A 21,892-nucleotide genomic window follows, 5' to 3' on the forward strand; every position below is an offset into this window, starting at 1 on the left:
TCCTTTGCCAAGTTTTTTTTCCGACTTGACTCCATATGGTTATATATGTTTTGCTATATACACAAAGAGCCATTCCGAGAGAGAAAGCCATAAACATTTGGCACAGCAGATCCAACAAAATGTTCCACTAAAGAAAAACATGAAACATTCAATTACATACTGGCAGATTACTTCCAATGTTATGAAATTAAACTACATGTTAAATGTTAATTCAATAACTTAACTTACAATATTTAAGAACATAACTCTCCTTGATTTGACAGTATTCTGCCATAATGTCTATTTATTCTAAGATGTTCTTTATGAAAGAATCTAAGTTCTTGCCCCTGTTCTGCATCTCACTAGCCATGTACAAGCAATCTGGATTCCACTTTCTTATTTAACAGTGTGGGGAAACTTCAGTTTCCTGAATGTAGTTTATGAATGTCATCTACTGAACTAACTTAACTTAGTCCCTTTGGTTGAAATGAAGCTAATGGAAACAACTGTATTTGATTTTAAGAGTTTTTACATCTATGTAGAAGCTATGAGAACATACGTTCTTGCCTTTACAGGGACAGTAAGGTATTTCTAGGCCCGAGTCCTACCTCCTCAACACAGCTGGCGGTGTGGGGAGCGTACTTCCAGGCCACACACTCCACCCACTTTTCAATCCTAATAGCTTAAGAAGTCTCTCAATTTGGCTATTCCCAATCATACCTCAGATTTCCTGTATCTAAAATGATCTTAAGATTTCTCCCCAGATTGGGATATCAGTACCTGTTTTCTATAGAAAACACCCTTATAGTTAATGGGTGTTTATATTTACCCTTATATTTAACGTTACCTAACTGAACAGTTTCTTTTTCCAGAACGGCTCTCAGATTTACCTTTTCTCTGTCACTGCCAGTAACCCTGTCCAGATTTCTACTGCCCTTTCCTAGAGTTCCACAACACCACAGTCTCTCCTTCCTTCCTAGCATCAGAACACCGCCAGACTCATTTCCTTTCAGGAACAATCCGCAGTCACATGCAGCACCTCGTACCTGACTTTCACTCACTGCCATCTGTCATTGGGCCCCGTTTCACCTGCACTGAATTCTCCTTCCTCTGAAACCCCTTCACTACTCTGTCCTTCACAATTCAATTCCATGTTTGTCTAAACCAAGCTCTAATTTCTCAAAAAGGGTTACTGCTAACATCACAATGTGTTCTTTCCTGCTCAGATGATTGCAGGCGGATTAATCTTACCTCTCCAATGGTACTGTCAGATTCAAAAACAAGGAAATCTTATGCTTCTTGTAACTCAAAACACCTAGGGGAGGCATGGGAATTTACAGCCAGATGTTTCTGGAAAAGACAGAAAGGTATCAGAACCAAGTGCTTTTTGGTGCTTCAGTCTTGGCTCAAGTAACTGAGTAAAACCAACTGCTGGCCTGTGAGTTGGCTAGTCAAGTCTGACTCACCATTTTGCCAAACTGACCCAACAATCAGCAGCAACAGGAAAGTGTTTGAGATTCTGTTTAAATTACTGGACATGTACTCTATTTACATTATTTGAAAGCTTGATCTGAGAATTTTAGTAAAAGAACCAGATTGCTAATTTGGACTATGTGCCCAGTGGGATAGAGGCCAAAACCCAGAATTTTCTAGGCATCAGTCGTATTACTGGCAATCAAATATCCAATCATTATTGTCACTATTGGCTATTCCCAATCATACCTCATTTCCACCTAGTAACGAAGGGGGTCAGGTGATAGGAGTGGAGCTAATTTTCCTTACTCTACCCACTCATAACCCTTTCCTCTTCAATGCCAGAGAATTTCATAAAGCAAAACCACCAAGCTACAGCCATAATTTATAATTTCTTTCTCATAGTCCAGTGACAGCAAAATCTCCATATTTTATTTTATTTTATTTTGGGGGGGCGCAGAGGGAAAGGGAAAGAGGGAGGATCTTAGGCAGGCTTCATGCCCAACGCGGAACCCAATGCGGGGCTCAATCTCACAACCCTGAGATCATGACCAGAGCTGAAATCAGGGTTGGACACTTAATTGACTGAGCCACCCAGGCGCCCCTCCATATTTTATTTTTTTTTATAATTTTTTTATTGTTATGTTAATCACCATATATTACATCATTAGTTTTTGGTGCAGTGTTCCATGATTCATTGTTTGTTCATAACACCCAGTGCTCCATGCAGAACGTGCCCTCCTCAATACCCATCACCAGGATAACCCATCCCCCTCCCCCCCTCCCCTCTAGAACCCTCAGTTTGTTTTTCAGAGTCCATCATCTCTTCCATATTTTATTTTTTAAAAAAATTTATTTTTATTATTATTTTTAAAGATTTTATTTATTTATTTATTTGACAGAGAGAGAGAGAGAGCACAAGCAGAGGGAGCAGGAGAGGGAGAGGGAGAAGCAGGCTCCCCACTGAGCAGGCAGGGAGCCTGATGCAGGGCTCGATGCCAGGACCCCGGAATCATAACCTGAGCCAAGGGCAGCCACTTAACCGACTGAGCCACCCAGGCAACCTTATTTATTTTAAATAATCGCTACACTCAATGTAGATCCTGAGATCAAGAGTTGCATGCTCCTCTGAGCCAGCCAGGTGCCCCTAACATCTCCATATTTAAAAATGATAGGGACTCACAAGTTGTACTCTCCTGTGGCTTTACCAAGTAATCAAGAGACTCTTAATTAAAATAAAATCTAATCTTTTCTTGGGCAAGGCCCCTTATATTTCTTTCTAATTCTACTCTTGTACCCATTTTCCAGACTTCCCACCAGGTTAATGTTTTTCATAATTTTATTCTTTAGTTTATACTTGAGAAACCGTGATTGCGAGAGGAGATTACTTCCTATAAAACTATTTCTAATATAGATGATTGTTTTCCTCTTCTTTTCTTAAATTTCCTTTTAAGAAGGTATATAATTATGTGCTTTGGGTTTGGGGGTAGTGGTGGTGAAATTACAATAGAACAAGACTCTCTCTCGAGGACATTTGTAAAAAACAAAAATCTCACAGAAAAGTGTAATATAGCAACCCACGCATCCATTGACAAATGAAAGGATAAATAAAAGGTGGTACATATAGATGAAATATATTCCGCCTTATAAAGGAAAGAAATTCTGACATAGGCTGCAACACGGATGAACCCTGAAGACATTCTGCTAAGTGAAAGAAGCCAGTCACAACGGATGAATGTTAAACGATCCCACGTATCTGACGTTCCCAGAGTAGTCAACTTCACAGAGACAGCATGCAGAACGGTGGCTGCCAGGGCTGGACGGAGAGGAGAACACGGAGTCAGGGTTTCAGGGGGCAGAGTTTCAGTTGGGAAAGATAGAAAAGTTCGGGTGATGGATGGTGATGGATGCACGACAATGTGGATGTACTTCGTGCTACAGAATTGTATATTTAAAAATGGTTAAAACGGTTAACTTTCATGTATTTTACCATAGTCTAAAAAGCCTGTATAACCCAGAGAAGAATATACACCCTTGTAAGTCACTCTGTGTTCTGTGTGGTCAGTCAGTTCAGAGGCACTACTGAAAAGGAGAAGCCATGCCCTCTAACTGTTGGCAGTATCCTTCTCTCCATGTAATGGAGAAAATGGAAAAAAAATTAAATCTAAGAAATTAAGGTCCACATAAGCAATTCCCCTGTTCACATGGGTATTGAAATATCACCGGCTGCTATGTCTCTGATAATTCTGCTGTAATCTTCCTGAATGTCTATCCATTCATTCAACACTTTATGAGCGGGGACTATGTGCTAAACTTTATGTCAGGTGCTAGAGATTTCAAGAGAGAGAAAGACAAACATACTCAGTCTGAGAAGTCCACAATCTGGTGGAGAAGGCAAACAAATTACAACACAACCTAAATTCTAATTAATTCTAATCAGTGCTCTGGGAGCACAAGGCGCGCGGCAACTACTGCTAGCTGGGGACTGTGGCACTCTGCTAGTTGTACCCCATACCTGTTCTCCCCTTCTTCCAGAATAAGAGCCACCAAGAATGAAGACTGTATTTCTCAGCCTTCTTTTGTGCCAATGAGGTGCAAGCAGATACGTAGTGTGCAAGACCCAGGGAGACTTTTAAGAGAGAGTTCACATACGCCCTTAGTCCCTTTTTTGTTCCTTCCTATGTCTGGCTGCTTAAAACAGATACCTCAATTTTGGACCATGAGGACAAGGGTCAAATCTGAGAGATTCTGAAGCCCTGAGCTGAAAATTACTTCCTTAATGACTTTGTGGAGAAGAGCAGTCATTTCAGCCCTACCCTGCAAATTCTAAACTTTTATAGGAGAGAAAGAAATTCTTGTTTTTAGGCCTGTTATTTTGGAGGTTCTGTTATTTTCCACTGTACCTAATCCTAGCTAATGCAGGGGATCAGGGAAGGCCTGACAGAAGAGGTGACTTTGACCTGGGTTTTGAAGAATGACGTTACCTACCCAAGTGGAGAAAGGCATTTCAAGCACAGATCATGCAAAGGCACAGACTCAGGAAAGGGTCTAGCTTTCTATAAGAGGAGTGGTTCAGATGCTAAAGTACAGGGCAGGTAGAATGAAGTAAAAGAATAAGCAACCTGAAAAGCTGGGGAAAACAGACTTTAAAGGGTATTGCATGCCATGCTAAAAAAAGTACTTTTATTCCTGTACTTGGCCACATTAAATGACTATGACTTCATACATGATTCTCTGCACGTTCTAGAAGAGCCAAACGGCTCAGTCAGAAAACAATCACAACTGTATGGATTATAGTATGGTGAGGACAGGGGTTAGGCAGGAAAAGAAAATCTTATTTCTGTAAGAGAAAGGCACACTAGTATTTCTGTAAATGTTGAGGACTAGAAGAAATAAATACCTGGCACAAGGAAAAGATTAGGACTCCTGAGAGAGTTAAGGGAGAAGAATATGGACAATATAGAAAAGAGGGAACATATATACATAATTTGCCAATGTGTGGACCTCGTAAAGATCAGAATACCTGCCCCCACCTCAGTGAACTGAGGTCAATGAATTACACTGTAACTATGCGCATCTGATTATAATACATTTTATTTTTATTATATGCTTATACCCATGGTTTCCTTTCACAAGTAGCTATCATAAGTTAGTAATAGCCAAAGAGCACTAGTCTATAGAAGGAATTTGGTTATTTGATGATCACATACCTTTTCCTATCAAAGGAGAGTTATAAATATGAGTGAAGGAGAAAAAAAAGTCAGTGTTCTTTAAGGTTATAAAGAGTTTGAATTTTTATTCAAGCAAGTAGTATTCTTCCACATTTCTGCAAAAATCATGTATTATTGTTCTAAATTTTTAGTTTTGTAATTTAAAAACAAACACCAATGCGTCATCAAAAAAATTTAAATAAGGTGACTATTACCTCACAGAAGCATCAGGGACAAATTATTGAGAGTATATGGCTTCTGTGAATCCACAGTCCATTAATTATATTCTCCAATTTCAAAGATCAGAAAATTCTAAAAAAAAAGGTATTACAATGTTTCCATTATTTTTGTCTTTAGCTCTCCCTAAATTTATGTACTACATTTTAGCCTTTTAACAAATATTTACTCTATGCTGATCATAAAAAAGACTGTGTGGGATACCAGAGTTTATTAACTAGAAAATTGTAGGACATGTTTTTTTATGCTTTACCTTGATGTTCTTGTTTTCAATTCATTATAGAAAGGGTCTTTGCTACCTTAATCAGATTATGAGTTTTATCAATATCCTACTCTGATAATAGTCATCAAAACACTTGCTAAGGAACACTAAGAAAAAGGAATTAATTTTTTAAAGGTGGGGGAGATGGCTTTCTCAATTTAGACCTGTAATTCGTATCATTTATGTCTAACTTTTGCTTGAAAGAATGCAGTTATAGCACTTATTAACCCCTGAATTTCTGCTGATATTTATTCATCCCTTATAATGGCTATTCTATCTGATAAAATAATTGAGGCAAAAATAGGAATCCAGTGGGCAGAGATCTTTCACCCAAGTATTTATTTCTCAATGAATGCACATTACAATAAAAAAACTTCTCCAATCATGAGTCACCACACCATTTTTAAACACTGGAAAAATAAGTCTAATAGTCAAACTAGCTGTTGTGAAAGCTGGTTATAAAGTCACCTGATTCATTACCATAGAGAAGACTCTATGGCCCTAGTCCTTAAACTCAAGAAACAGGAGTAGAGTAATAGTGATTTCTAGGAACACACAAAGGGCACAGTTGCTAGTAAGCATCTACAGCTTTTGAAGTATTCTCAAAGGAGTCAAGGCCGTCAAAGATCCACCCTGGCTCCTACTCACCTCACTGGAGTCCCAGATTCCAGTTGGGTGTCCTTCAATCTGCCCTTCACACTGTCACCAGGGAAAGCCATATAAAGCAGTCTCAGAAAATATAATTCTCCATCCAAAATGTTTCAGTGTTCTCTACCCCACTGATGGCTAAAATGCAAATTCTTTCAAGGGAAGTACCTGCCACTGAGAAAATGGCCCCTACCTTTTAGATATTATGTTTCAGTGTTTCCTTTTCTTCTCCCTTCCCTGTTCTAACCCTCTCTTTTAATACTGAACTATGTATGAGTTTCCTAAACACATTAGGCTTCCACTTGCATGCTTTCTCATGTTGCTGTTCCCCTTGCCTGGAATGCCCTCCCCCCTACTTTTACCACACCTGGTAAAACACTACACTCATTCCTCACGTCTCAGTTCAATTGCCATCTTCTCATCAAGTCCTCCAAGACTCCTCCAGGCGACCCCAAGGGCTCCTTCTCCCTGGTGTGTTGGTAAACTAGCTCTCAGAAGGGGAAAAAAAGCCCTGATACAGTCACTTCGGCTATAACATTTGTTTTGGAAAACTCAAATTTGTGTCAGTGTGCTTGTTACATTAGGGAACAACACAAGCACAACAAGAATCCCATTTGCTTGTGTGCCTTGAAATGCTAGATGAATGCAGAGCACTGCCCCCAGCTGCCCCAGTCCTGTGCACCCACCTCCAACATCTCCCAGCTACCTCAGGCAGCCTCCTGTGTCAGGGCCATCCCTGTCCACATCTGGTGGCAACTTTCCCTCAGACTTCAGACACCTATTTCTACCACTTCACAGTAACTCACAAGAGGCAACCTTTCCTATGCCCACCTCCAAAGGCCGACTTCAAGTCTTATTTACAGCAAAGCACAATATTTATTATTATATCTATGTTCTTCTGAATCATTTTAACATGTACAATTCTGCTGTCCTTTTTATTCAGTTCCTACCTTTTAAAAAAAAATGTGTTACTGAGGAAGTTTTTGAGTGTTATGTCCCATTTTTCCCTAAGCTTGGTGATTTTTAGGAATGCACATGTCCCGTGACAGCAGAACTGACTGTCCGTATGTAGCATTTGCTAATTTCTGTGGTGTACACACCACCACAGATGATTTCAAATACTAACAGTTGGGCTCCCGTGTCCAGTTTGGCTCCAACACAACGTACCCATAGTCTGTACAAGTCTTTATCACAGCAATCATTGTTTTGCATAACAAATGTTTTCCTGTTTAAAGACAGTAAGCTTTAAAAAGGGTCTTCTTCACCTTAATACCAACATTCCCTAAATAGTACCCGGCTGTTAGTAGGTGTCCTGCTAATGTAGACACCAGAGGGGGTAACAAGACTGAAGATCTAATATAAATAATGCTAACTATAAAATCTACTTCTACAATGGAAAATTAATATCTGCTCTGCTCCAAACCCCAGTCACCCTATTAGTAACTGGAGAGACGGGATTCAAACAGTGTTTCTAACTCAAAAGTTTATCACAAAGACAATGCTGCATAACCAACCTACTAATCTGCATGTGGATTACAGACTAATTTAAAAAACAGATTCTAGAGATGTGGTCTAATGGATTTTTTTTGGTGACTGATTATTTATATAAGATGTCTTACAAGAAGGGCACCTGGGTGGCTCAGTCGGTTAAGTGTCTGCCTTCAGCTCAGATCATGATCCCAGGGTCCTGGGATTGAGCCCCACAGGGCTCCCTGCTCAGCGGGGAGCCTGTTTCTCTCTCTTTCTGTACCTGCCGCTCCCCTTGCTTGTGTGCTATCTCTCTCTGTCAGATAAATATATAAAATCTTAAAAAAAAAGATGTCTTACAAGAGTATGCAAATTTAACTTATATATTTAATCTTTTGTGAAAAAGATAAAATTACACAAAATAGGACCTACCCCCAAATATGGGCCATTTTATCTAATCCAATCTTAATCTAAGCCAGTATCAAAAGTTACCCTGAAATCTAAGACAAACAGCATTAATATATACTAAAATTGAAAATACAGAGCATTATATAGCATAGCAATTACCAGTGATTTATTGGCCAAAAACCACATAAGTTGATTTCTTTACATACATATGCACACACATGTACACACGTTTAAAATCTTAAAATTCATAGTATTTATTTCTTAACTACTGCTTCCTTGATAATACAGAAAAGTATAATCTCAAAGCTATATATAATGATTTTAGTAAAAAAAAATTAGTTCTTTCTCAGCATACTACTGTATGTCTCAAACAATGGTGAAAAGTTACTTCAGCTTCTTATATTCAAGTTTTGCTAAGAAACTAAAACATACTTAGTGCCTGTGAATCCAACAGCACAGAGAACTGCTGCTCACATTTAGCACGCATCAGGACAATCCAGGCTTATGGAAACAAGTTACTGGGCCTCACTCTTAGAATTCTGATTCAGTAGGTCTGAATTTGGGGCTAGAGATTTTGCATTTCTAACAATTCTCAAGTGATTCTGATACTGTTGGTACTGGAACCACAACTTGGGGTCAGAAATACCTGTGTTCAAATCCCAGCCTGTCACTTAATATCTTTGTTCTCTGGACATAAGTCTAAAAGTTCTACCCCTCAATTTTCCCATGCCTAAAAGGCAGAGAGTTACCAGAAAATTAAGCAAATAATATATTTAAAGTACCCAGCACAGGGTGAGGACTCAAATGATAACTACCTATGTTGGCTGAATAAATGAATGCCATACTTAAAAGTACACACTACAAATGCTGGCTAAGATGGAGTAAAAACACTCCACACCCTGTCTCTCCAACTGAATACAGCTATAAAATCTAAATACAGTGAACAGAGCAGCTATTTAAAGAATCTGAAAAGTAAATGGTAGCAGCCAGATTGAGGAAGAAGACCAGAATTCAAAGTATCATAGAAGCAGTGTGGGTTTACTGCCCTCCCCACCCCCATCCTGTTGCCTAGACTGGGGAAAACCTGGAGTGGCATCAACATAGGCAGTGTTCCAGTAGAAGCCCTTTAGTTCTGGATGAGGAAGGAAAGGGATCTCCTGGCAATAACAGCAGGGGGCCCATAGGTACCCTAAAAGTCTGAGGAAAGTCTCCAATCCCCGGCTGTGGTTTCAAGAGGGTGTTGCAAACCTCTCTCCCAACCCCCTCCACCCATGCTCCCACCACCCTCCCTGATGTGTGTGCAAATGCAAGAAGTCAGCAGAGTAGACAAAGCTTTCTGGCTAGAGGACCAAAAAGGCGAGCCCCCAGGGAGGTAGGAAGTATAAGGGAAATTGCTGAATGGGTGGAACTCAAAAAAGCAACTCCATGACGTTGATTATGACCTCCTGGGCTCACTCCAGAGCAGAACATGGCATGGATCTCATCCTAAACAACAAACCAGAACCTCTGAGAATTGAACAGAGATAGAAAGTCACCTATCTCCAACTGGCCAATGGGCAGTACGCACAGGACAGATCCAAACAGCAAAGCGCTATAGGCTTTGAAAACGGAACTGACAGAAAGCTGGCTGCAACTCGCATGCTGAACCCAACAGGAGTGACTGCATACTAAAATACAAAATGAACATTCCCCATAGAATTTAAAACAAGACCCATGGCCTTATAATACTGAAGAATGCAATTCAAAATTGCATAGGAATATCTCATCTTGCGTGGGACAATAAACAGACACTGATATTGAGATGACACCAAATGTTGGAATTATCTGACAAAGACTTTAAAGCATTATTATAAAAATGCTCCAAGAAGGGTGAACACTCTTGAAATGAACAGAAGTTCTCAGCAAAGAAACAGAATCAAATGGAAATTTTAGAACTGAAAAATACAGTAACTGAAATAATTCCCTGGATGGGCTTAATAAGTAAAATGGAGATGACAAAAGAAAGCCAGTGAACTTGAGACAGACTGATAAAAAATACCTAGTCTGCACAACAAAACAAAAAAATGAACAGCGCGCCAAGGACCTTTAGGATACCAAAAGGACTAACATTAGCATCACTGGCATCCTAAAAGGAGAGTGAGAGTGTAGTGCAGAAAACTATTTGAGAAAACAAAGGCTGAAAACTTTACAAACTTGGTGAAAGACACAATGTATATACACATTTGAGAAGCTCAGAGAATCTAAAGAGAATAAACCCCTGAGAAATCCATGCTTAGACACATCATGGTCAAACTGATAAAAACTAAAAATAGTGAAAAAATTTGAAAGTAGCCAGAAAAAGAAAGTGATGCATTGCTTATAGGGGAACGGCAACTTGAATGAATGTGAATTTCTCACCAGAAGCCATGAAGTCCAGAAGAAAATGGCATATTTTTTAAGGGGCTGAAACAAAAGAACTGTCAACACAGAATTTCTATATCCAGAGATAATATCCTTCAGGAATGAAGGCAAAATAAAGACATTCTCAAGTGAAGGTAAGACTAAGAGAATTCACTGCCAGCAGATCTGTTCTAGAAGAATCACTAAATGGCAGAAGGGAAGAGATGCCCACGGAAAAATAGAACATTAGTAATGAAGAAATAACAAAGAAATGATAACCATCTGGGTAAATATAATAAACTCTTTTTCTCTTCCTGAAATCCTTAAAATACATTTGGCAGTTGAAATCAAAAACATTAACACTGTCTGCATTTTCTGTGTATGTAAATATAATATATAAGACATTACCACAAAAAAGAGGAGAATAAAGAGACACATATAGTGTTAAGGTTTCTACATCCCACTTAAGTGGAAAAATATTCTAAGTAGACTATAAAAATTTAACTACAGGCATACCTCAGAGATACTGCAGGTTCAGTTCCAGACCACTGCAATAAAGCAAATATCACAATAAAGTGATTTAAATGAATTTTTGGCTTCCCAGAGCATATAAAAGTTATGTTTATACTATCTTTAGTCTCTTAAGTGTGCAATAACAGTATGTCTGAAAAAACAATGTACATACCTTAATTAAAAAAAAACTTTATTGCTAAAAAATGCTATCATCTGAGCTTTCAGTGAGTCATAGTCACTGAACACAGATTATCAAATATAATAATATTAAATCAAATTACATTGAAATATTGTGAGAACTACCAAAATGTGACAGAGAGACATGATGTCAGCAATTGATGTTGGAAAAATGGCACCAATAGAATTGCTTGACACAGGGCTGCTTCACACAGCTTCAATCAGTAAAAAAAATGCAGTATATATGAAGTGAGATAAAGCGAGGTATGCCTGAATGTATATTATAATCCCTAGACCAACCACACACACACACACACACACACACACACACACACACACACACACACACAGAATGAGATATAGGAAACAAACAAACAAACCAAAGAACCCACAATAGGTAAGTTAAAATGGAATACCAAAAACTGTTCAAATAACCCAAAAGAAGACAAGGGAAAAAGATAAACAAAAAACCAAAAGAATGGAAAGCAAATAATAAAATAGTAGCACTAAATCCAAACACATAAGTAATTATAATAAATGTAAAACATCTAAACATACCAATTAAAGACAAAGATTGTCAGAATAATTTTTAAAAAAGATGATCCAATTATATGGCACCTACAAGAAATTTATTTCAAATATGATGATATGGGTAGGTTAGACGTAAAAGGATGGAAAAAGGTGTATCATGGAAATATTAATCAAAAGACAGCTGGAGGGGCTATATTAATATCAAATACAGCAAACTTCAAAGCAAAGAAAATTAACAGGCATAAAAGGATCACTATATAACCATATAACCACAAAAGGGTCAATTACCAAGAAGATACCAAATATTAATCAAAAGACAGCTGGAGGGGCTATATTAATATCAAATATAGCAAACTTCAAAGCAAAGAAAATTAACAGGCATAAAAGGGTCACTATATAAACATATAACCATAAAAGGGTCAATTACCAAGAAGAAAATATTATATATATTCTAAGTTAGGTGTATGCACCTAACAAGAGAACTTCAAAATACATGAAGCAAAAACTGACCAAACTGGAAGGAGAAATCAATAAACCTCCAATTATAGTTGGAGACTTCAACACTCTTATCTCAGTAATCTATATAACTAGTAGACAAAAAAAATCAACAGGGATATAGAACGGAACAATCCCATCAACCAACTGGATCTGACATTTATAGAACATTCCACCCAACAGGAGTAGAGTACATTTTCTTTTCAAATGCACAGAGAATATTCACTGAGACCATAACTTGGGTCATAAAACAAATCTGACAAATTGAAAAGAACTGAAGTAACACAAAATATGTTCTATGGCCATAATGAATTACACTAGAAACCATTAACAGCAAGAAAACAGAAAAATCTCTAAAAACTTGGAAATTTAGTGATGCACTTATAAATAATCCACAGGTCAGAGAAGAAGTCTCAAGGGAAATTAGAAAATATTTTTAACTGAAACAAGATAAAAATACATCAGAATTTGTACAATGTAGTTAAGCAATGTCCAGATGAAAATAGTTCTTAAAAAAAAGGAAATACAGAGGTACATATCTAGCAAAACATGCAAAAAAGCTGTATGCTGAAAATTACAACACTATTAAAAAAAAAACAAAACAAAGAAAACCTAAATAAATGGGAAGACTTACCACTTTCATGGACTGAAGTTCAACATAGTCAAGGTGTCAATTCTTCCCATTTCATCTACAGCTTAATACACTTCTAATCAAACCACTGCCCCACAAAATATAGACCAACTTATCTTAAAATCAAAAGCAAAGGAACTAAATAGCCTAACAACTTTGAAGAAGAATAAAATTAAGCAAGTCATACCAACTGGTTTTAAAACTTACTCTAAAGCTACAGTAACTAAGACAGTATGGTACTGCAGAATAAACCAGTTTCAAAAGGTTATATACTGAATAATTTCATTTATATAACATCAGTGGTTGTCAGGGATTAAGGGTGTGATACAGAGGGACAGCATGAGGAAATTTTGGGGGTGATGGCACTATGCTGTATTCTGATTGTGGTGGTGGTTACATGGATCTATATAGGAGTTAAAATTTATAGAACTGTGCATCCCCCCCAAAATCAATTTTACTGTATATTAGGTTAAGAATTTTTTAAGTTTTAAAAATATATACTATGTTATCTTAGGACTTTCTAATTTTTACGAATTAAGGTTCTAAAGTAAATGTTTTGAGTATGTGTACATCAGTACAATGGGAACATGCAGAGGCAGGAGAATTCAATTTTTAAAAATTACAAAAATATGGCATAGGTATAAATTCTAGACTCAGGTATAAATTCAACTATATCCCTCAACCAACCACAGAGGCTATTCATACCTAATATCAACTAAACACATATTTAATATTGCCTTGTAAAAATTTGAGACAAAACAAACACAGCATATATCAAATCCAAAGGAAGTCTGACTGAAGATTCCACATTCATACTAGCTATTACTTTGGTCCTTGGGATGGAAATGACATTGTTATCCATTATCAATACGGTACGTACCTTGTTTTTTCTAATAGCAGCTAAAGATTTACAACGGTTTATCCGTATTTTTCTCATCTGATTCCACTTGACACAAAAAACACGCACTTTCAAGAATGTTGACTGGATGAAGAAAATGACATATATAAATGAAGTTTTATTCAGCTACAAAAAAAGGAGGAAGTCCTACCATTTGCAACATGATGAACCTAAAGAACATTAAGCTAAGTGACATAAGCCAGACACAGAAAGACAAGTACTGTATGATTTCACTAGTATGCAGAATCAATAAAAGTTGAATTCACAGAAGCAGAGTAGAATGGTGGTTGCCAAGGGCTCGGGGGTGAGGGAAATGGGAGAAATGTTGGTCAAAGGGTATGAACTTTCAGTTATAAGATGAATAATTTCTGGGGATAAAATATACACCATGGTGACTACGGTCAATATTACTGTATTGCATACATCAAATTTGCTGAGAGTAAATCCTGAATGTTCTCACCAAAAAAAGGGGGTGTGTGTAACTATTGGAGGCAATAATGTGTAAATTACCCTGATTGTGGTAATCATTTCAGAATGTATATATTTATCAAATCATCACACTGTACACCTTAAATATATACAATTTCTGTTTCTCAATTATATCTCAATAAAGCTGGTGAGGGTTGGGGGGGGGCAAGAATGCTGACTGGAACCAAGCATAATTGCACCAATCTATAACGCATCCTAAGAAGACATGAAACTTTTTTTTTTCCCTAAGAAATAAAGTCATAGCAAATGAGCCCATCAAAACACACAGAAGATTATAATTCAAGATAGCTATTCTCTATAACCTTACATAGTTTTGGATGACTACCATAAAAGTTAGGTTTTCTCAGATTGTGATTTTAAAAAACAAAAACACAACTACATGACCAAAATCATTTAAATAAGTGAGCAACCTCACTGTCACTAACTTTTCCTAGTTCTTAAAGCATTCAGTGTAAATTATTTGTGGAAGAACTCGATTTCTTTCAAATGACAAGAGCACTTTTATAACTCTTTTTAATTTAAAATCTTCTCAGGATATGAGCTTTAAATAGCAAATCCAGCTCTTACAAGAGCCGAAAGGATGTTAAAATGTAGTTTGGTGCAATTAAAAAACTGACAACAAATATTTACCTATTGATTGACAAATTGATTACAGAATGCTTAAAATATTTCAATTCCTAGGAGTAATACAAAAAGAGATCACAATGATATCAGTCCTCAAGGACTTAGCTGAGTAGATGATACGGACCCATGAGATAATTAGATACCACAACTGTAAACAAGAAAGTACTATATAGAACAATTAGAGATAACATCTAAATAGATGTCAAAACATTCTTTAGTAAATCTCCCATACAAGTCAAGTAGTAATTCAGAAGAGAAAATAAATTTGGCTGACGTAGGGAGGCCCTGGAATCCAGTGAAGAGAAGCGTGTACCGGGGCCAGAGGCTTGCCTCAGCTCTGCCATGAAAAACTCCTGGCCAAGTCCCAACTGCTCTACGGTGCCTAGTGAGCAAACATGGTACTTGACACTCACACGAAAGGACATTTGCTCATTCACCTCTGATTTGGATATGGCTAAGCATGAAAGGAAGGGCAGGCCAGGGGCTTCTTCTAGAAGAAACTCAGAATATCTGTAACTCAGGGCTACGGCAAGCTCACTGCTTGAATTCAATACTCCCTTCTCACAAACATGTGCAAGAAAGGGTGCTGACACCAAAAGGAGCCGGTTGCTCTCCTGGCCTCCTACAGAGCAAAAACTCTTATACCAAGGGTCTCACTGTCCTGGGCCCGGCTGCACTGGCACTTCACAGTCCCAGGAACCCCCTAAGATGCATCAGCTCTCTGGCTTAGTTTCAGTCTGGTTCCCTGGGTCTCAGTAAGTTCATCTCAAAGAGAAGGAACTGGATCAGGTCCTCTACAACATCACAATCTATGAATATAATAAATTAGAAATATGAATCATACAATATAAACCTTACTAAGTTGTCAGCTATGAGTAAGAACAGCTTATTAAATTTGTTATCTGGACTTTGTTTTACAAGAAATATCAAACCATTTGAGAAATGCCAAATCAGACAAGCAAACACTACAGAAGTCCTATGATTCTTACCTTAGTCTCAAGGTATCAAAATGGTTAGATCTCACAGTAGAATATAACCTATGTTATGTGCAAAGACTCGTTATAGTTCTTCACTAGATTGAATAATTTCAGAACAATATTCTTATAAATCAAGTAGTGTTAGTACCTCTACAACTCCAAGCATATCAGAATTCCCAGCAATGTCTGCAGGGAACAAGAAAAGATTACTTTTCTTAACTGCCAGAACTCAAATTCAGAAGTAGAAAAAAAGCAAGTCATCTTAACAACTACCAAATGGCAACCAGGAGCTAGGTATGTGCTGGTCACTTTACATAGATTACCTTATTTACTTCCTGCAATAATCCTATGAGGTAGCTAGTTATTACCATTTTAATGATGAGAAAATTGAGATTCAGGAGGTTGAGAAATTTGCCTAGAGCTACAGAGCCCTTGACAAAGCTTAAAAGTGAGGTGATCAAAGAAGAATGTACCACTGTCTCAAGTGTGTTCAGGGAAACACTGATCAGCAGACCCAATTGTTCACATCCCTTTGGTAGACATAGCCATCAAACAACCATGGCTTCATATTATTTCTTAATGTCAATTAAGAAATTAATGTTGTTTTCCAAATGAGTCTTCAGTAGATTTGCTTAGCATGAAATCACTTCCCCTGACCAAAATGACTTTCTGGATCTACAAATGCTGAGGAACAGACATCAGACTACTCAAGTTAAGGTCATTCTCTGAGGTCTGGTATGAATGGCACCTCCCCGGAGGACGTGTCTATTTCTTTTTTTCATTAACCACAACATTCCTTTGTCTCTTCTTCTGAATATTAACCTTCTCTGTTGGATTTCTAACGTGTTCTATATATAGCAAAAAATGTGAAGCTGAGTCACTACAGTGAGTTCCTGAAGAGCACCAGGTCCATATGCTCAAGATGCCAGGGAGAGAAATGGCAAATATAATATTTTATTGAGAAAACTGAAGACTGTAACTTCTCTTTTAACATAAGGACATCTACATCTGCAAGGAGGTAGGCAGTAACAATAACACAAAATGTCTTTAAAAAACAAAAAGCTCTGGGAAACAGAAAAAAAGCAAGCAAGCAAGCAATATTCAACCTCTTCAAGTGTACAAAGAAGTGCTTGATAGAAACCCATAATTTTAAACTATAAAACATGTGAGATTGCCTTATAGAAAAAAAGTTTGGAATATATACTACACTAGATTTATACTGATAAAGCTCAAGCTACAGAATCTGCAAAAAATGGAAAAGAGGCATGATCAAGAGGAGAAGAACTAAAAATCATGCATCTTCCTTCATCCTCCCAATCATTAATTTTAACACAATTTTAAAAACTAAAGCAAGCTGTTTTTTGGATGATTATTAACATCGTAGTACATGCTTATTGTAGAAAATGTGAAAAACATTAAATAGTGTATGAGATGACTGAAAAATAACCCATAATCTAACTACTCACAGTTAGAATATTTTATATCCTCTTTTAAATAAAGATTTCCTTTATAAAAAACTCAAAAGTATCACTCTACTTTTTTTGTTTACTGCATTATGAACATTTTCTTATACCTTACACCCTCAAACATCCTAAAGCTCATGATTTTTATCACTTATCAATCATTTTTAGTATACTAAACAAAAATTTTAAAGAACATGATTTATAATGGTTTTATAGTATTTGGTCATACAGTAGCATAATCTAACCATTTCAGAGGCTTCCCATTTTTTAACATTATAAATAGCATTGTAATGAATAAGTAATATATACCCACACATACATTTATATGCATCTCTTATTTCCTTATAATAAATTCCTGAAGATGGAATTTGGGGGCAAGAGTATGAACAATTTTAAGGATTCTGAATATTACCAAATTACCACTGTAATGGACTGTTTGCGTACCCCCAAATCCACGTGTCGAAATCTAATTAATCCCTAATGTGATGGTATTTGAAAATGGTACCTTTGGGAGGTAATTAGATCATGAGGGTGGAGCCCTCATGAATGGGATTAGTGCCCTTGTAAGAGGCCAGAGAGCTAGCTAGCTCTCTTTCTACCACTTGAGGAAACAGAAAGTCTGCAGTCTACAATCCTAAAAAAAGGTTCACTAGAACCCAACCATGCTGGCACCCTACCTAGGACTTCTAGCCTCCAGAACCGTGAGAAACAAATTCTACTGTTTATAAGCCCCCTGTTGTTTATAATACCCTAAGTTAATGGTATTTTGTTCTAGCAGCCTGAGCTAGGGCAGATACAATTTAGAAAGTTGTATCAATTTGTGCTCCTACCAAAAGAAGGAATTTGCCAACACATGATTCTTTTAATATGCCAGACCTATTAAAGCATGCAACCTATGACATAATGATTCTAACCTCTTAAGCTTTTTCCATAAGTTTATTTCAGAAGCTTAGAGGAAAATATTTTGTAGTAAAAATTTCTTACCTGTGATTAAGCAGTTTTTCCAGTGTTGTTTTTTAAACAAATTTATCTCTATTAAATTAGTTAACTGAAATAGTATGAATTGCATAAAGTCATTTAAAAACTAAGGTTATTCTTCTATGTGTATATTTGCAATAAGAGATGTCTGAAATAATGAAGATGACCACAGTAAACTTTGGGTTTTGAGATACTGAACTAGCTTTCTTTCTTTCTATGTTATTTTAAAATTTTTATTTTTAATTTTCAAAATTAAAAAAAATTTTAAATATTTTCTTTCTATCTCTCTGGTATGGCTTGAAAATTAAAATATTAGCTAACACTCTTTATAATGAAGCCATAGTCCAAAAAGTACAATATATCAAAAATTATGAAGTTTTTTCAAAAGAAAAGTAAAAATCCTACACATCTATTTACAGTTATGATGGTACTGGGCTAGAACTCCTGCTGTAAATGACCATAAAACTGAACAATATTCATAAAATATTATTTGCAGACATTGGGCAGTGCAGGTCTGTGATTCCTGAGCGAAGGGAAACAAAGATTCTTGAATGCCCTGACTTTCTGCTTATGCCACAGGGAAGGGAAACCTAAAAAGAGCACAGAGATCTCACTGAGTTGAGGAAACAGAACTTGAAGTTTGAAGCCAATGAAGTCACTGGAATTTAAGGGGCAGATACAAGAAAGAAGGGAGCTGGGGAGAGAAAAAGTTTCAGAAATCTGCAAAGAGATCTCCTAATTCTTTGCCTGGAGACTAACCTGCACATGCACAAGGCAAGGTCTCCATGAGACCAAAGAATAAAATCTGGGGGAAAAACAACTAGAGAGTGTGAGGTGAACAATTATTTGAGCTTGCAAAGGTCTGGGAAACATTCAAATTCCTGGCAGAGTAGAGACAGCTCACTGAATATCACATGCATTTGATAGACACCCCAGAAAGGCCATACCTCTGTATCAGGGCAAAGCTAGTCCCGGAATCAATAAAATGCTGAAAGCCAAAGATAAAGAGAGAAAGAGAGAAACTTTAAAGCAGCCAGAAAAGCAAAAAAAGACACACTACACCAAAAGAACAATGGTAAAAATAATTACTAACTTACCAGAAAAATTTAAGCTAGAAGATATTTAAATGATGACTTTAAAGTGCTACAAGGGGAAAAAATGCTATCAACTTAAATTCTATATCCAGCATAAATATAAATAAAACAAGCTCCAGAATTGTCCTCCTGCCATAAACAAGTAGAAAACTAGTCAAAATATGAAACAACTGTTTCCAGATAGTAGACAACAGGGCGTATGGGAACACGATCCTTGAAAGAAGGGAAACAAACGAGGTGAGCCCAAAGACTTGTCCCAGCTTTCTGTGTGGACTACAGCACATGCAAGGGGAACCCAAGTAGGCATATATTACCACAAAGGAAGAAACTAAATATAAATGCTCCAAAAACCCGCAAAAAGGGTATCCTTGAATTTCTGGCTAAATACCAATCTGCGTATGTGTTGTATGAAAATCTATGAGGCTAGACAGAGAAAAACTTCCAAAAAAATAACAAATGCTGGGGAGCTCTAACCCAAACAACTCTCAAAGTTCACATAGGGCCAGGATCATTCAGCTTCCGCCAACCCAGGGTGAATAAACCTTGATAAAAACATGAGGCAATCAAGGGAGACACAAGAAAGGGCATGCCTCAGTAATGGGCCCAAACTAGCCCTGCACTGAAAGCTATTCTAGTACTGCCAAAACCCAAACCCAAAAAACCCTGAAAACAAAACTCAAAAGATCAAGCTGATCCACAAATAAATTAATTGCCTGCCAGAACAAAACTTAATACTCAAGAAAGAAAAAAAAAAATCAAGACACTCAACATAACTCCATAAGAAATTACCAGACATAGGAAAAAATAAGAAATGGTAACTTATAATCAGGATCTAGAAGTGGTAGGGATTAGGAGAACTTTTAATATAAAGGCTTTACTTTTTATTTTTTTAAAGATTTATTTGAGGGGTGGGGGGAGAATGTGTGTGCGTGAGTTGGGGGAGGGACAGAGAGAGACAGAATCTCAAGCAGACCCTTTATTGAGTGCGGAGCCCAATGAGGGGCTCGATCCCATGACCCAGAGACCATGACCTGAGCCAAAATCAAGAGTCGGATGCCTAACCTAACCAACTGAGCCACCCAGGTGCCCTGAGAACTTTTAATATAAGGACTTTAAAATAGTATTTAGAAAAAAATTTAAAAAGCTTAACGAAAAACATGAACAAAAGATAAAAATTTCAACAGAGAAATGGAAATTATTTTTTAGAAAAACAGTGGTAATTCTAGAACTATAAAAAAGTATATCTGACATAAATAATTAACTGGATAGAAATAAAAGCATATTAGACAAAGGAGACTTAAAAAAAATCAGTGTACTTGAAGACAGGGCAACAGAAACTTTTCAAACTGAAGGAAAAGAAAAAAGGACTGGAAGAAAAATGGACAGAGCTTCAGTGACCTGCCAAAAAACACATGTAGGACTAAAGTCTGAGGAGAAAAGAAACACTTGGGAATTTAAAATTTTGAAGAGAGATGGCTAAAAATTTTACAAATATGATGAAAACAATACACCCACAGATCTAAGAAGCTCAATAAGCCCCAAGGATAAACACAAATGAAACCACACCAAGGAGTATCATTATCAAAGTTGTTGAAATCCAGTCAGAGAAAAAAATCTTAGGAGCAACCAAAGGGTAAAGGCATATTACCTATAGGAAAACAAATATAAAAATCACCACAGAATTCCTGTCAGAAGTTATGCAACTAAAATAGTAAAGAAAAAAGAAAAAGAAATACCTTTAAAGTGCTAAAAGGAGGGAAAAAAGACCCTGAAAACCTGGAATTCTACATCCACTGACAATAGCTTTCAAAATTGAAAGCAAAATAAGGGGGTGGGGAGGCTGCACTGTAAGAAATGTAAAGGGACGTTTTCAAACAAAAGGAATAGGATACCTGACACAAACTTGGATCTACACAAAGAAATAAATATCTAAAGAAATGGTTAAAATGAAGGTAAATACTAAAGACATTTTTCTCATTTTTTAAAAGATTTTATTTATTTGAGAGAGAGAGGGTGCACGAGTGGGGGGGTGGGCAGAGGAAGAGGGAGAAGCAGACTCCCCACGGAGCAGGGAGCCCAACCTGGGGCTCGATCCCAGGGCCCTAGGATTATGACCTGAGCCGAAGGCAGGAGCTTAACCGACTGAGCCACCCAGGTGTCCCCATTTTTCTCATTTTTAATTGCTCTAAAAAGTAAGTGCCTAACAAAAGCAAAAACTAGCAATGGTGTTTAAAGCCCACATAAAATCAAAATATATGACAAAAAAAAAAATGCCCAAAAGATGAGAGGAATTGGTAGTATATCATTATGTAAAATTTTTGCATTATACATGAAGTGGCATATTATTTGAGGGCAAACTGTTATTAAAAATAACCCATCCAAAAGCAGATAGAAAACCAACGAAAAAAGAAAAAACAGTAAACAAATGATAAGACAGTACGTTTTAATCCAACCATATC

The 21,892-nt window shown here is 37.0% G+C and overlaps 1 protein-coding gene across 7 annotated transcripts in view; it reads right to left on the minus strand.

Annotated features, from left to right (window-relative positions):
- Positions 1–21,892, minus strand: part of SOCS5 (suppressor of cytokine signaling 5) — a 112,717-nt gene that overhangs the window by 77,759 nt on the left and 13,066 nt on the right. The window contains exon 2 of one of the 7 annotated variants that reach the window (XM_073897753.1): positions 11,080–11,111. The exons of the other annotated variants lie outside the window; for them this stretch is intronic. The gene's annotated coding sequence lies outside the window, so the exon portion shown is untranslated. The remainder of the gene's footprint in view (positions 1–11,079; positions 11,112–21,892) is intronic. 7 annotated transcript variants of the gene reach the window in all.

Source organism: Callorhinus ursinus, unplaced genomic scaffold (assembly GCF_003265705.2).
Source record: "Callorhinus ursinus isolate GAN/ISIS: 27379988/994484 unplaced genomic scaffold, GSC_fseal_2.0 scaffold10, whole genome shotgun sequence".
Taxonomy (NCBI): domain Eukaryota; kingdom Metazoa; phylum Chordata; class Mammalia; order Carnivora; family Otariidae; genus Callorhinus; species Callorhinus ursinus.